Source organism: Xyrauchen texanus, unplaced genomic scaffold, assembly GCF_025860055.1.
Source record: "Xyrauchen texanus isolate HMW12.3.18 unplaced genomic scaffold, RBS_HiC_50CHRs HiC_scaffold_453, whole genome shotgun sequence".
NCBI lineage: Eukaryota > Metazoa > Chordata > Actinopteri > Cypriniformes > Catostomidae > Xyrauchen > Xyrauchen texanus.
In genome coordinates, this window is record NW_026266421.1 from 1 (window position 1) to 12712 (window position 12712).

Sequence of the window (12712 nt, forward strand, 5' to 3'; positions counted from 1 at the left end):
ACAATGTTTCAGGACATTCTGATGTTGAATTCCAAAATAAGAGCCCCCCAAACTCGAATATTAGATTTTTTGTTTACACATTCAGAAAATCATAAAAATAAAAGTCCTAGTTTCCACAGACCAATTTCACATCAGGTGGGGAGGACATCTTCTCAAGGTGTGAACTACAATGTTTCAGGACATTCTGATGTTGAATTCCAAAATAAGAGCCCCCCAAACTCATATATTACCTTTTTTGTCCATACATTCAGAAAATCATAAAAATAAAAGTCATAGTTTCCACAGACCAATTCCACCTCAGGACACCTTTTCAAGGTGTGAACTACAATGTTTCAGGACATTCTGATGTTGTCTTCCAAAATAAGAGCCCCCCCAAAACTCATATATTACCTTTTTTGTCCATACATTCAGAAAATCATAAACATAAAAGTCCTAGTTTCCACAGACCAATTTCACCTCAGATGGGGAGGACACCTTCTCAAGGTGTGAACTACAGTGTTTCAGGACATTCTGATGTTGTATTCAAAAATAAGAGCCACCCAAAACTCATATATTACCTTTTTTGTCCATACATTCAGAAAATCATAAAAATAAAAGTCCTAGTTTCCACAGACCAATTTCACCTCAGATGGGGAGGACACCTTCTCAAGTTGTGAACTACAATGTTTCAGGACATTCTGATGTTGAATTACAAAATAAGAGCCCCCCAAACTCGAATATTAGATGTTTTGTTTACACATTCAGAAAATCATAAAAATAAAAGTCCTAGTTTCCACACACCAATTTTACCTCAGGTGGGGAGGACACCTTCTCAAGGTGTGAACTACAATGTTTCAGGACATTCTGATGTTGTCTTCCAAAATAAGAGCCCCCCCAAATCTCATATATTACCTGTTTTGTCCATACATTCAGAAAATCATAAAAATAAAAGTCCTAGCTTCCACAGACCAATTTCACCTCAGATGGGGAGGACACCTTCTCAAGGTGTGAACTACAATGTTTCAGGACATTCTAATGTTGAATTCCAAAATAAGAGCCCCCCAAACTCGAATATTAGATGTTTTGTTTACACATTCAGAAAATCATAAAAATAAAAGTCCTAGTTTCCACAGACCAATTTCACCTCAGATGGGGAGGACACCTTCTCAAGGTGTGAACTACAATGTTTCAGGACATTCTGATGTTGAATTCCAAAATAAGAGCCCCCCAAACTCATATATTACCTTTTTTGTCCATACATTCAGAAAATCATAAAAATAAAAGTCCTAGTTTCCACAGACCAATTTCACCTAAGGTGGGGAGGACACCTTCTCAATGTGTGAACTACAATGTTTCAGGACATTCTGATGTTGTCTTCCAAAATAAGAGCCTCCCCAAAACTCATATATTACCTTTTTTGTCCATACATTCAGAAAATCATAAAAATAAAAGTCCTAGTTTCCACAGACCAATTTCACCTCAGATGGGGAGGACACCTTCTCAAGGTGTGAACTACAATGTTTCAGGACATTCTGATGTTGAATTCCAAAATAAGAGCAACCCAAACTCGATATATTAGATGTTTTGTTTACACATTCAGAAAATCATAAAAATAAAAGTCCTAGTTTCCACAGACCAATTTCACCTCAGGTGGGAGGACACCTTCTCAAGGTGTGAACTACAATGTTTCAGGACATTCTGATGTTGAATTCCAAAATAAGAGCCCCCAAAACTCATATATTACCTTTTTGTCCATACATTCAGAAAATCATAAAAATAAAAGTCCTAGTTTCCACAGACCAATTTCACCTCAGGTGGGGAGGACACCTTCTCAAGGTGTGAACTACAATGTTTCAGGACATTCTGATGTTGAATTACAAAATAAGAGCCCCCAACACTCATATATTACCTTTTTTGTCCATACATTCAGAAAATCATAAAAATTAAAGTCCTAGTTTCCACAGACCAATTTCACCTCAGGTGGGGAGGACACCTTCTCAAGGTGTGAACTACAATGTTTCAGGACATTCTGATGTTGAATTCCAAAATAAGAGCCCCCCAAACTCGAATATTAGATGTTTTGTTTACACATTCAGAAAATCATAAAAATAAAAGTCCTAGTTTCCACAGACCAATTTCACCTCAGGTGGGGAGGACACCTTCTCAAGGTGTGAACTACAATGTTTCAGGACATTCTGATGTTGAATTCCAAAATAAGAGCCCCCAAAACTCATATATTACCTTTTTTGTCCATACATTCAGAAAATCATAAAAATAAAAGTCCTAGTTTCCACAGACCAATTTCACCTCAGGTGGGGAGGACACCTTCTCAAGGTGTGAACTACAATGTTTCAGGACATTCTGATGTTGAATTCCAAAATAAGAGCCCCCCAAACTCATATATTACCTTTTTTGTCCATACATTCAGAAAATCATAAAAATAAAAGTCCTAGTTTCCACAGACCAATTTCACCTCAGATGGGGAGGACACCTTCTCAAGGTGTGAACTACAGTGTTTCAGGACATTCTGATGTTGTATTCCAAAATAAGAGCCCCCCAAAACTCATATATTACCTTTTTTGTCCATACATTCAGAAAATCATAAACATAAAAGTCCTAGTTTCCACAGACCAATTTCACCTCAGATGGGGAGGACACCTTCTCAAGGTGTGAACTACAGTGTTTCAGGACATTCTGATGTTGTATTCAAAAATAAGAGCCACCCAAAACTCATATATTACCTTTTTTGTCCATACATTCAGAAAATCATAAAAATAAAAGTCCTAGTTTCCACAGACCAATTTCACCTCAGGTGGGGAGGACACCTTCTCAAGGTGTGAACTACAATGTTTCAGGACATTCTGATGTTGAATTACAAAATAAGAGCCCCCAAACTCATATATTAGCTGTTTTGTCTATACATTCAGAAAATCATAAAATAAAAGTCCTAGTTTCCACAGACCAATTTCACCTCAGGTGGGGAGGACACCTTCTCAAGGTGTGAACTACAATGTTTCAGGACATTCTGATGTTGAATTCCAAAATAAGAGCCCCCAAACTCGATATATTAGATGTTTTGTTTACACATTCAGAAAATCATAAAAATAAAAGTCCTAGTTTCCACAGACCAATTTCACCTCAGATGGGGAGGACACCTTCTCAAGGTGTGAACTACAATGTTTCAGGACATTCTGATGTTGAATTCCAAAATAAGAGCCCCCAAACTCATATATTACCTGTTTTGTCCATACATTCAGAAAATCATAAAAATAAAAGTCCTAGTTTCCACAGACCAATTTCACCTCAGATGGGAGGACACCTTCTCAAGGTGTGAACTACAATGTTTCAGGACATTCTGATGTTGAATTCCAAAATAAGAGCCCCCCAAAACTCATATATTACCTTTTTTGTCCATACATTCAGAAAATCATAAAAATAAAAGTCCTAGTTTCCACAGACCAATTTCACCTCAGATGGGGAGGACACCTTCTCAAGGTGTGAACTACAATGTTTCAGGACATTCTGATGTTGAATTCCAAAATAAGAGCCCCCAAAACTCATATATTACCTTTTTTGTCCATACATTCAGAAAATCATAAAAATAAAAGTCCTAGTTTCCACAGACCAATTTCACCTCAGGTGGGGAGGACACCTTCTCAAGGTGTGAACTACAATGTTTCAGGACATTCTGATGTTGAATTCCAAAATAAGAGCCCCCAAACTCGAATATTAGATGTTTTGTTTACACATTCAGAAAATCATAAAAATAAAAGTCCTAGTTTCCACAGACCAATTTCACCTCAGGTGGGGAGGACACCTTCTCAAGGTGTGAACTACAATGTTTCAGGACATTCTGATGTTGAATTCCAAAATAAGAGCCCCCCAAAACTCATATATTACCTTTTTTGTCCATACATTCAGAAAATCATAAAAATAAAAGTCCTAGTTTCCACAGACCAATTTCACCTCAGGTGGGGAGGACACCTTCTCAAGGTGTGAACTACAATGTTTCAGGACATTCTGATGTTGAATTCCAAAATAAGAGCCCCCCAAACTCATATATTACCTTTTTTGTCCATACATTCAGAAAATCATAAAAATAAAAGTCCTAGTTTCCACAGACCAATTTCACCTCAGATGGGGAGGACACCTTCTCAAGGTGTGAACTACAATGTTTCAGGACATTCTGATGTTGTCTTCCAAAATAAGAGCCCCCCAAAACTCATATATTACCTTTTTTGTCCATACATTCAGAAAATCATAAAAATAAAAGTCCTAGTTTCCACAGACCAATTTCACCTCAGATGGGGAGGACACCTTCTCAAGGTGTGAACTACAATGTTTCAGGACATTCTGATGTTTTATTCCAAAATAAGAGCCCCCCTCAAAACTCATATATTACCTTTTTTGTCCATACATTCAGAAAATCATAAAAATAAAAGTCCTAGTTTCCACAGACCAATTTCACCTCAGATGGGGAGGACACCTTCTCAAGGTGTGAACTACAATGTTTCAGGACATTCTGATGTTGAATTCCAAAATAAGAGCCCCCCAAACTCGATATATTAGCTGTTTTGTCCATACATTCAGAAAATCATAAAAATAAAAGTCCTAGTTTCCACAGACCAATTTCACCTCAGATGGGGAGGACACCTTCTCAAGGTGTGAACTACAATGTTTCAGGACATTCTGATGTTGAATTCCAAAATAAGAGCCCCCAAACTCGAATATTAGATGTTTTGTTTACACATTCAGAAAATCATAAAAATAAAAGTCCTAGTTTCCACAGACCAATTTCACCTCAGATGGGGAGGACACCTTCTCAAGGTGTGAACTACAATGTTTCAGGACATTCTGATGTTGAATTCCAAAATAAGAGCCCCCCAAAACTCATATATTACCTTTTTTGTCCATACATTCAGAAAATCATAAAAATAAAAGTCCTAGTTTCCACAGACCAATTTCACCTCAGATGGGGAGGACACCTTCTCAAGGTGTGAACTACAATGTTTCAGGACATTCTGATGTTGAATTCCAAAATAAGAGCCCCCAAACTCGAATATTAGATGTTTTGTTTACACATTCAGAAAATCATAAAAATAAAAGTCCTAGTTTCCACAGACCAATTTCACCTCAGGTGGGGAGGACACCTTCTCAAGGTGTGAACTACAATGTTTCAGGACATTCTGATGTTGAATTCCAAAATAAGAGCCCCCAAAACTCATATATTACCTGTTTTGTCCATACATTCAGAAAATCATAAAAATAAAAGTCCTAGTTTCCACAGACCAATTTCACCTCAGATGGGGAGGACACCTTCTCAAGGTGTGAACTACAATGTTTCAGGACATTCTGATGTTGAATTCCAAAATAAGAGCCCCCCAAAACTCATATATTACCTTTTTGTCCATACATTCAGAAAATCATAAAAATAAAAGTCCTAGTTTCCACAGACCAATTTCACCTCAGATGGGGAGGACACCTTCTCAAGGTGTGAACTACAATGTTTCAGGACATTCTGATGTTGAATTCCAAAATAAGAGCCCCCAAAACTCATATATTACCTTTTTGTCCATACATTCAGAAAATCATAAAAATAAAAGTCCTAGTTTCCACAGACCAATTTCACCTCAGATGGGGAGGACACCTTCTCAAGGTGTGAACTACAATGTTTCAGGACATTCTGATGTTGAATTCCAAAATAAGAGCCCCCCAAACTTGAATATTAGATGTTTTGTTTACACATTCAGAAAATCATAAAAATAAAAGTCCTAGTTTCCACAGACCAATTTCACCTCAGATGGGGAGGACACCTTCTCAAGGTGTGAATTACAATGTTTCAGGACATTCTGATGTTGAATTCCAAAATAAGAGCCCCCAAAACTCATATATTACCTTTTTTGTCCATACATTCAGAAAATCATAAAAATAAAAGTCCTAGTTTCCACAGACCAATTTCACCTCAGGTGGGGAGGACACCTTCTCAAGGTGTGAACTACAATGTTTCAGGACATTCTGATGTTGAATTCCAAAATAAGAGCCCCCCAAACTCATATATTACCTGTTTTGTCCATACATTCAGAAAATCATAAAAATAAAAGTCCTAGTTTCCACAGACCAATTTCACCTCAGGTGGGGAGGACACCTTCTCAAGGTGTGAACTACAATGTTTCAGGACATTCTGATGTTGAATTCCAAAATAAGAGCCCCCCAAAACTCATATATTAGCTGTTTTGTCCATACATTCAGAAAATCATAAAAATAAAAGTCCTAGTTTCCACAGACCAATTTCACCTCAGATGGGGAGGACACCTTCTCAAGGTGTGAACTACAATGTTTCAGGACATTCTGATGTTGAATTCCAAAATAAGAGCCCCCAAAATCTCATATATTACCTGTTTTGTCCATACATTCAGAAAATCATAAAAATAAAAGTCCTAGTTTCCACAGACCAATTTCACCTCAGATGGGGAGGACACCTTCTCAAGGTGTGAACTACAATGTTTCAGGACATTCTGATGTTGTATTCCAAAATAAGAGCCCCCCAAAACTCATATATTACCTTTTTTGTCCATACATTCAGAAAATCATAAAAATAAAAGTCCTAGTTTCCACAGACCAATTTCACCTCAGATGGGGAGGACACCTTCTCAAGGTGTGAACTACAATGTTTCAGGACATTCTGATGTTGAATTCCAAAATAAGAGCCCCCCAAACTCGAATATTAGATGTTTTGTTTACACATTCAGAAAATCATAAAAATAAAAGTCCTAGTTTCCACAGACCAATTTCACCTCAGGTGGGGAGGACACCTTCTCAAGGTGTGAACTACAATGTTTCAGGACATTCTGATGTTGAATTCCAAAATAAGAGCCCCCAAAACTCATATATTACCTTTTTTGTCCATACATTCAGAAAATCATAAAAATAAAAGTCCTAGTTTCCACAGACCAATTTCACCTCAGATGGGGAGGACACCTTCTCAAGGTGTGAACTACAATGTTTCAGGACATTCTGATGTTGAATTCCAAAATAAGAGCCCCCAAAACTCATATATTACCTTTTTTGTCCATACATTCAGAAAATCATAAAAATAAAAGTCCTAGTTTCCACAGACCAATTTCACCTCAGATGGGGAGGACACCTTCTCAAGGTGTGAACTACAATGTTTCAGGACATTCTGATGTTGAATTCCAAAATAAGAGCCCCCAAACTCATATATTACCTTTTTGTCCATACATTCAGAAAATCATAAAAATAAAAGTCCTAGTTTCCACAGACCAATTTCACCTCAGGTGGGGAGGACACCTTCTCAAGGTGTGAACTACAATGTTTCAGGACATTCTGATGTTGAATTCCAAAATAAGAGCCCCCAAAACTCATATATTACCTTTTTTGTCCATACATTCAGAAAATCATAAAAATAAAAGTCCTAGTTTCCACAGACCAATTTCACCTCAGATGGGGAGGACACCTTCTCAAGGTGTGAACTACAATGTTTCAGGACATTCTGATGTTGAATTCCAAAATAAGAGCCCCCAAAACTCATATATTACCTTTTTGTCCATACATTCAGAAAATCATAAAAATAAAAGTCCTAGTTTCCACAGACCAATTTCACCTCAGATGGGGAGGACACCTTCTCAAGGTGTGAACTACAATGTTTCAGGACATTCTGATGTTGAATTCCAAAATAAGAGCCCCCAAACTCGAATATTAGATGTTTTGTTTACACATTCAGAAAATCATAAAAATAAAAGTCCTAGTTTCCACAGACCAATTTCACCTCAGATGGGGAGGACACCTTCTCAAGGTGTGAACTACAATGTTTCAGGACATTCTGATGTTGAATTCCAAAATAAGAGCCCCCAAAACTCATATATTACCTTTTTTGTCCATACATTCAGAAAATCATAAAAATAAAAGTCCTAGTTTCCACAGACCAATTTCACCTCAGATGGGGAGGACACCTTCTCAAGGTGTGAACTACAATGTTTCAGGACATTCTGATGTTGAATTACAAAATAAGAGCCCCCCAAAACTCATATATTACCTTTTTGTCCATACATTCAGAAAATCATAAAAATAAAAGTCCTAGTTTCCACAGACCAATTTCACCTCAGGTGGGGAGGACACCTTCTCAAGGTGTGAACTACAATGTTTCAGGACATTCTGATGTTGAATTCCAAAATAAGAGCCCCCAAACTCGATATATTAGATGTTTTGTTTACACATTCAGAAAATCATAAAAATAAAAGTCCTAGTTTCCACAGACCAATTTCACCTCAGATGGGGAGGACACCTTCTCAAGGTGTGAACTACAATGTTTCAGGACATTCTGATGTTGAATTCCAAAATAAGAGCCCCCAAAACTCATATATTACCTGTTTTTGTCCATACATTCAGAAAATCATAAAAATAAAAGTCCTAGTTTCCACAGACCAATTTCACCTCAGATGGGGAGGACACCTTCTCAAGGTGTGAACTACAATGTTTCAGGACATTCTGATGTTGAATTCCAAAATAAGAGCCCCCAAAACTCATATATTACCTTTTTGTCCATACATTCAGAAAATCATAAAAATAAAAGTCCTAGTTTCCACAGACCAATTTCACCTCAGATGGGGAGGACACCTTCTCAAGGTGTGAACTACAATGTTTCAGGACATTCTGATGTTGAATTCCAAAATAAGAGCCCCCAAAACTCGATATATTAGATTTTTTGTTTACACATTCAGAAAATCATAAAAATAAAAGTCCTAGTTTCCACAGACCAATTTCACCTCAGATGGGGAGGACACCTTCTCAAGGTGTGAACTACAATGTTTCAGGACATTCTGATGTTGAATTCCAAAATAAGAGCCCCCAAAACTCATATATTACCTTTTTGTCCATACATTCAGAAAATCATAAAAATAAAAGTCCTAGTTTCCACAGACCAATTTCACCTCAGATGGGAGGACACCTTCTCAAGGTGTGAACTACAATGTTTCAGGACATTCTGATGTTGAATTCCAAAATAAGAGCCCCCAAAACTCATATATTACCTTTTTTGTCCATACATTCAGAAAATCATAAAAATAAAAGTCCTAGTTTCCACAGACCAATTTCACCTCAGATGGGGAGGACACCTTCTCAAGGTGTGAACTACAATGTTTCAGGACATTCTGATGTTGAATTCAAAAATAAGAGCCCCCAAAACTCATATATTACCTTTTTGTCCATACATTCAGAAAATCATAAAAATAAAAGTCCTAGTTTCCACAGACCAATTTCACCTCAGATGGGGAGGACACCTTCTCAAGGTGTGAACTACAATGTTTCAGGACATTCTGATGTTGAATTCCAAAATAAGAGCCCCCAAACTCGAATATTAGATGTTTTGTTTACACATTCAGAAAATCATAAAAATAAAAGTCCTAGTTTCCACAGACCAATTTCACCTCAGGTGGGGAGGACACCTTCTCAAGGTGTGAACTACAATGTTTCAGGACATTCTGATGTTGAATTCCAAAATAAGAGCCCCCAAAACTCATATATTACCTGTTTTGTCCATACATTCAGAAAATCATAAAAATAAAAGTCCTAGCTTCCACAGACCAATTTCACCTCAGATGGGGAGGACACCTTCTCAAGGTGTGAACTACAATGTTTCAGGACATTCTGATGTTGAATTCCAAAATAAGAGCCCCCCAAACTCGATATATTAGATGTTTTGTTTACACATTCAGAAAATCATAAAAATAAAAGTCCTAGTTTCCACAGACCAATTTCACCTCAGATGGGGAGGACACCTTCTCAAGGTGTGAACTACAATGTTTCAGGACATTCTGATGTTGAATTCCAAAATAAGAGCCCCCAAACTCGAATATTAGATGTTTTGTTTACACATTCAGAAAATCATAAAAATAAAAGTCCTAGTTTCCACAGACCAATTTCACCTCAGATGGGGAGGACACCTTCTCAAGGTGTGAACTACAATGTTTCAGGACATTCTGATGTTGAATTCCAAAATAAGAGCCCCCAAAACTCATATATTACCTTTTTTGTCCATACATTCAGAAAATCATAAAAATAAAAGTCCTAGTTTCCACAGACCAATTTCACCTCAGATGGGGAGGACACCTTCTCAAGGTGTGAACTACAATGTTTCAGGACATTCTGATGTTGAATTCCAAAATAAGAGCCTCCCAAAACTCATATATTACCTTTTTGTCCATACATTCAGAAAATCATAAAAATAAAAGTCCTAGTTTCCACAGACCAATTTCACCTCAGATGGGGAGGACACCTTCTCAAGGTGTGAACTACAATGTTTCAGGACATTCTGATGTTGAATTCCAAAATAAGAGCCACCCAAACTCGATATATTAGATGTTTTGTTTACACATTCAGAAAATCATAAAAATAAAAGTCCTAGTTTCCACAGACCAATTTCACCTCAGGTGGGGAGGACACCTTCTCAAGGTGTGAACTACAATGTTTCAGGACATTCTGATGTTGAATTCCAAAATAAGAGCCCCCAAAACTCATATATTACCTTTTTTGTCCATACATTCAGAAAATCATAAAAATAAAAGTCCTAGTTTCCACAGACCAATTTCACCTCAGATGGGGAGGACACCTTCTCAAGGTGTGAACTACAATGTTTCAGGACATTCTGATGTTGAATTCCAAAATAAGAGCCCCCAACACTCATATATTACCTTTTTTGTCCATACATTCAGAAAATCATAAAATAAAAGTCCTAGTTTCCACAGACCAATTTCACCTCAGATGGGGAGGACACCTTCTCAAGGTGTGAACTACAATGTTTCAGGACATTCTGATGTTGAATTCCAAAATAAGAGCCCCCAAACTCGAATATTAGATGTTTTGTTTACACATTCAGAAAATCATAAAAATAAAAGTCCTAGTTTCCACAGACCAATTTCACCTCAGGTGGGGAGGACACCTTCTCAAGGTGTGAACTACAATGTTTCAGGACATTCTGATGTTGAATTCCAAAATAAGAGCCCCCAAACTCATATATTACCTTTTTTGTCCATACATTCAGAAAATCATAAAAATAAAAGTCCTAGTTTCCACAGACCAATTTCACCTCAGATGGGAGGACACCTTCTCAAGGTGTGAACTACAATGTTTCAGGACATTCTGATGTTGAATTCCAAAATAAGAGCCCCCAAAACTCATATATTACCTTTTTGTCCATACATTCAGAAAATCATAAAAATAAAAGTCCTAGTTTCCACAGACCAATTTCACCTCAGATGGGGAGGACACCTTCTCAAGGTGTGAACTACAATGTTTCAGGACATTCTGATGTTGTATTCAAAAATAAGAGCCACCCAAAACTCATATATTACCTTTTTTGTCCATACATTCAGAAAATCATAAAAATAAAAGTCCTAGTTTCCACAGACCAATTTCACCTCAGATGGGGAGGACACCTTCTCAAGGTGTGAACTACAATGTTTCAGGACATTCTGATGTTGAATTACAAAATAAGAGCCCCCCAAACTCGAATATTAGATGTTTTGTTTACACATTCAGAAAATCATAAAAATAAAAGTCCTAGTTTCCACAGACCAATTTTCACCTCAGATGGGGAGGACACCTTCTCAAGGTGTGAACTACAATGTTTCAGGACATTCTGATGTTGTCTTCCAAAATAAGAGCCCCCCCAAATCTCATATATTACCTGTTTTGTCCATACATTCAGAAAATCATAAAAATAAAAGTCCTAGCTTCCACAGACCAATTTCACCTCAGATGGGGAGGACACCTTCTCAAGGTGTGAACTACAATGTTTCAGGACATTCTGATGTTGAATTCCAAAATAAGAGCCCCCCAAACTCGATATATTAGATGTTTTGTTTACACATTCAGAAAATCATAAAAATAAAAGTCCTAGTTTCCACAGACCAATTTCACCTCAGATGGGGAGGACACCTTCTCAAGGTGTGAACTACAATGTTTCAGGACATTCTGATGTTGAATTCCAAAATAAGAGCCCCCCAAACTCGAATATTAGATGTTTTGTTTACACATTCAGAAAATCATAAAAATAAAAGTCCTAGTTTCCACAGACCAATTTCACCTCAGGTGGGGAGGACACCTTCTCAAGGTGTGAACTACAATGTTTCAGGACATTCTGATGTTGAATTACAAAATAAGAGCCCCCCAACACTCATATATTACCTTTTTTGTCCATACATTCAGAAAATCATAAAAATAAAAGTCCTAGTTTCCACAGACCAATTTCACCTCAGGTGGGGAGGACACCTTCTCAAGGTGTGAACTACAATGTTTCAGGACATTCTGATGTTGAATTCCAAAATAAGAGCCCCCAAATCTCATATATTACCTTTTTTGTCCATACATTCAGAAAATCATAAAATAAAAGTCCTAGTTTCCACAGACCAATTTCACCTCAGATGGGGAGGACACCTTCTCAAGGTGTGAACTACAATGTTTCAGGACATTCTGATGTTGAATTCCAAAATAAGAGCCCCCAAACTCGAATATTAGATGTTTTGTTTACACATTCAGAAAATCATAAAAATAAAAGTCCTAGTTTCCACAGACCAATTTCACCTCAGATGGGGAGGACACCTTCTCAAGGTGTGAACTACAATGTTTCAGGACATTCTGATGTTGAATTCCAAAATAAGAGCCCCCAAACTCATATATTACCTGTTTTGTCCATACATTCAGAAAATCATAAAAATAA

General features: G+C 37.1%; 1 long non-coding RNA gene across 3 annotated transcripts; it reads right to left on the reverse strand.

Annotated features, from left to right (window-relative positions):
• Positions 1–3356: 3356 nt before the first annotated feature.
• On the reverse strand, positions 3357–11569 carry LOC127642181 (uncharacterized). 3 transcript variants are annotated; one of them, XR_007970315.1, is made up of 5 exons: positions 11430–11569; positions 5875–5958; positions 5278–5378; positions 4780–4946; positions 3357–3447 (listed from the first exon to the last, which is right to left on the reverse strand). It is a non-coding gene; the product is annotated as an uncharacterized LOC127642181 (long non-coding RNA). The 3 variants fall into 3 exon arrangements; XR_007970316.1 differs by lacking the exon at positions 3357–3447 and adding an exon at positions 4188–4278; XR_007970314.1 differs by lacking the exon at positions 3357–3447 and having other exon boundaries at positions 4745–4946.
• Between the last annotated feature and the right edge of the window lie 1143 nt (positions 11570–12712).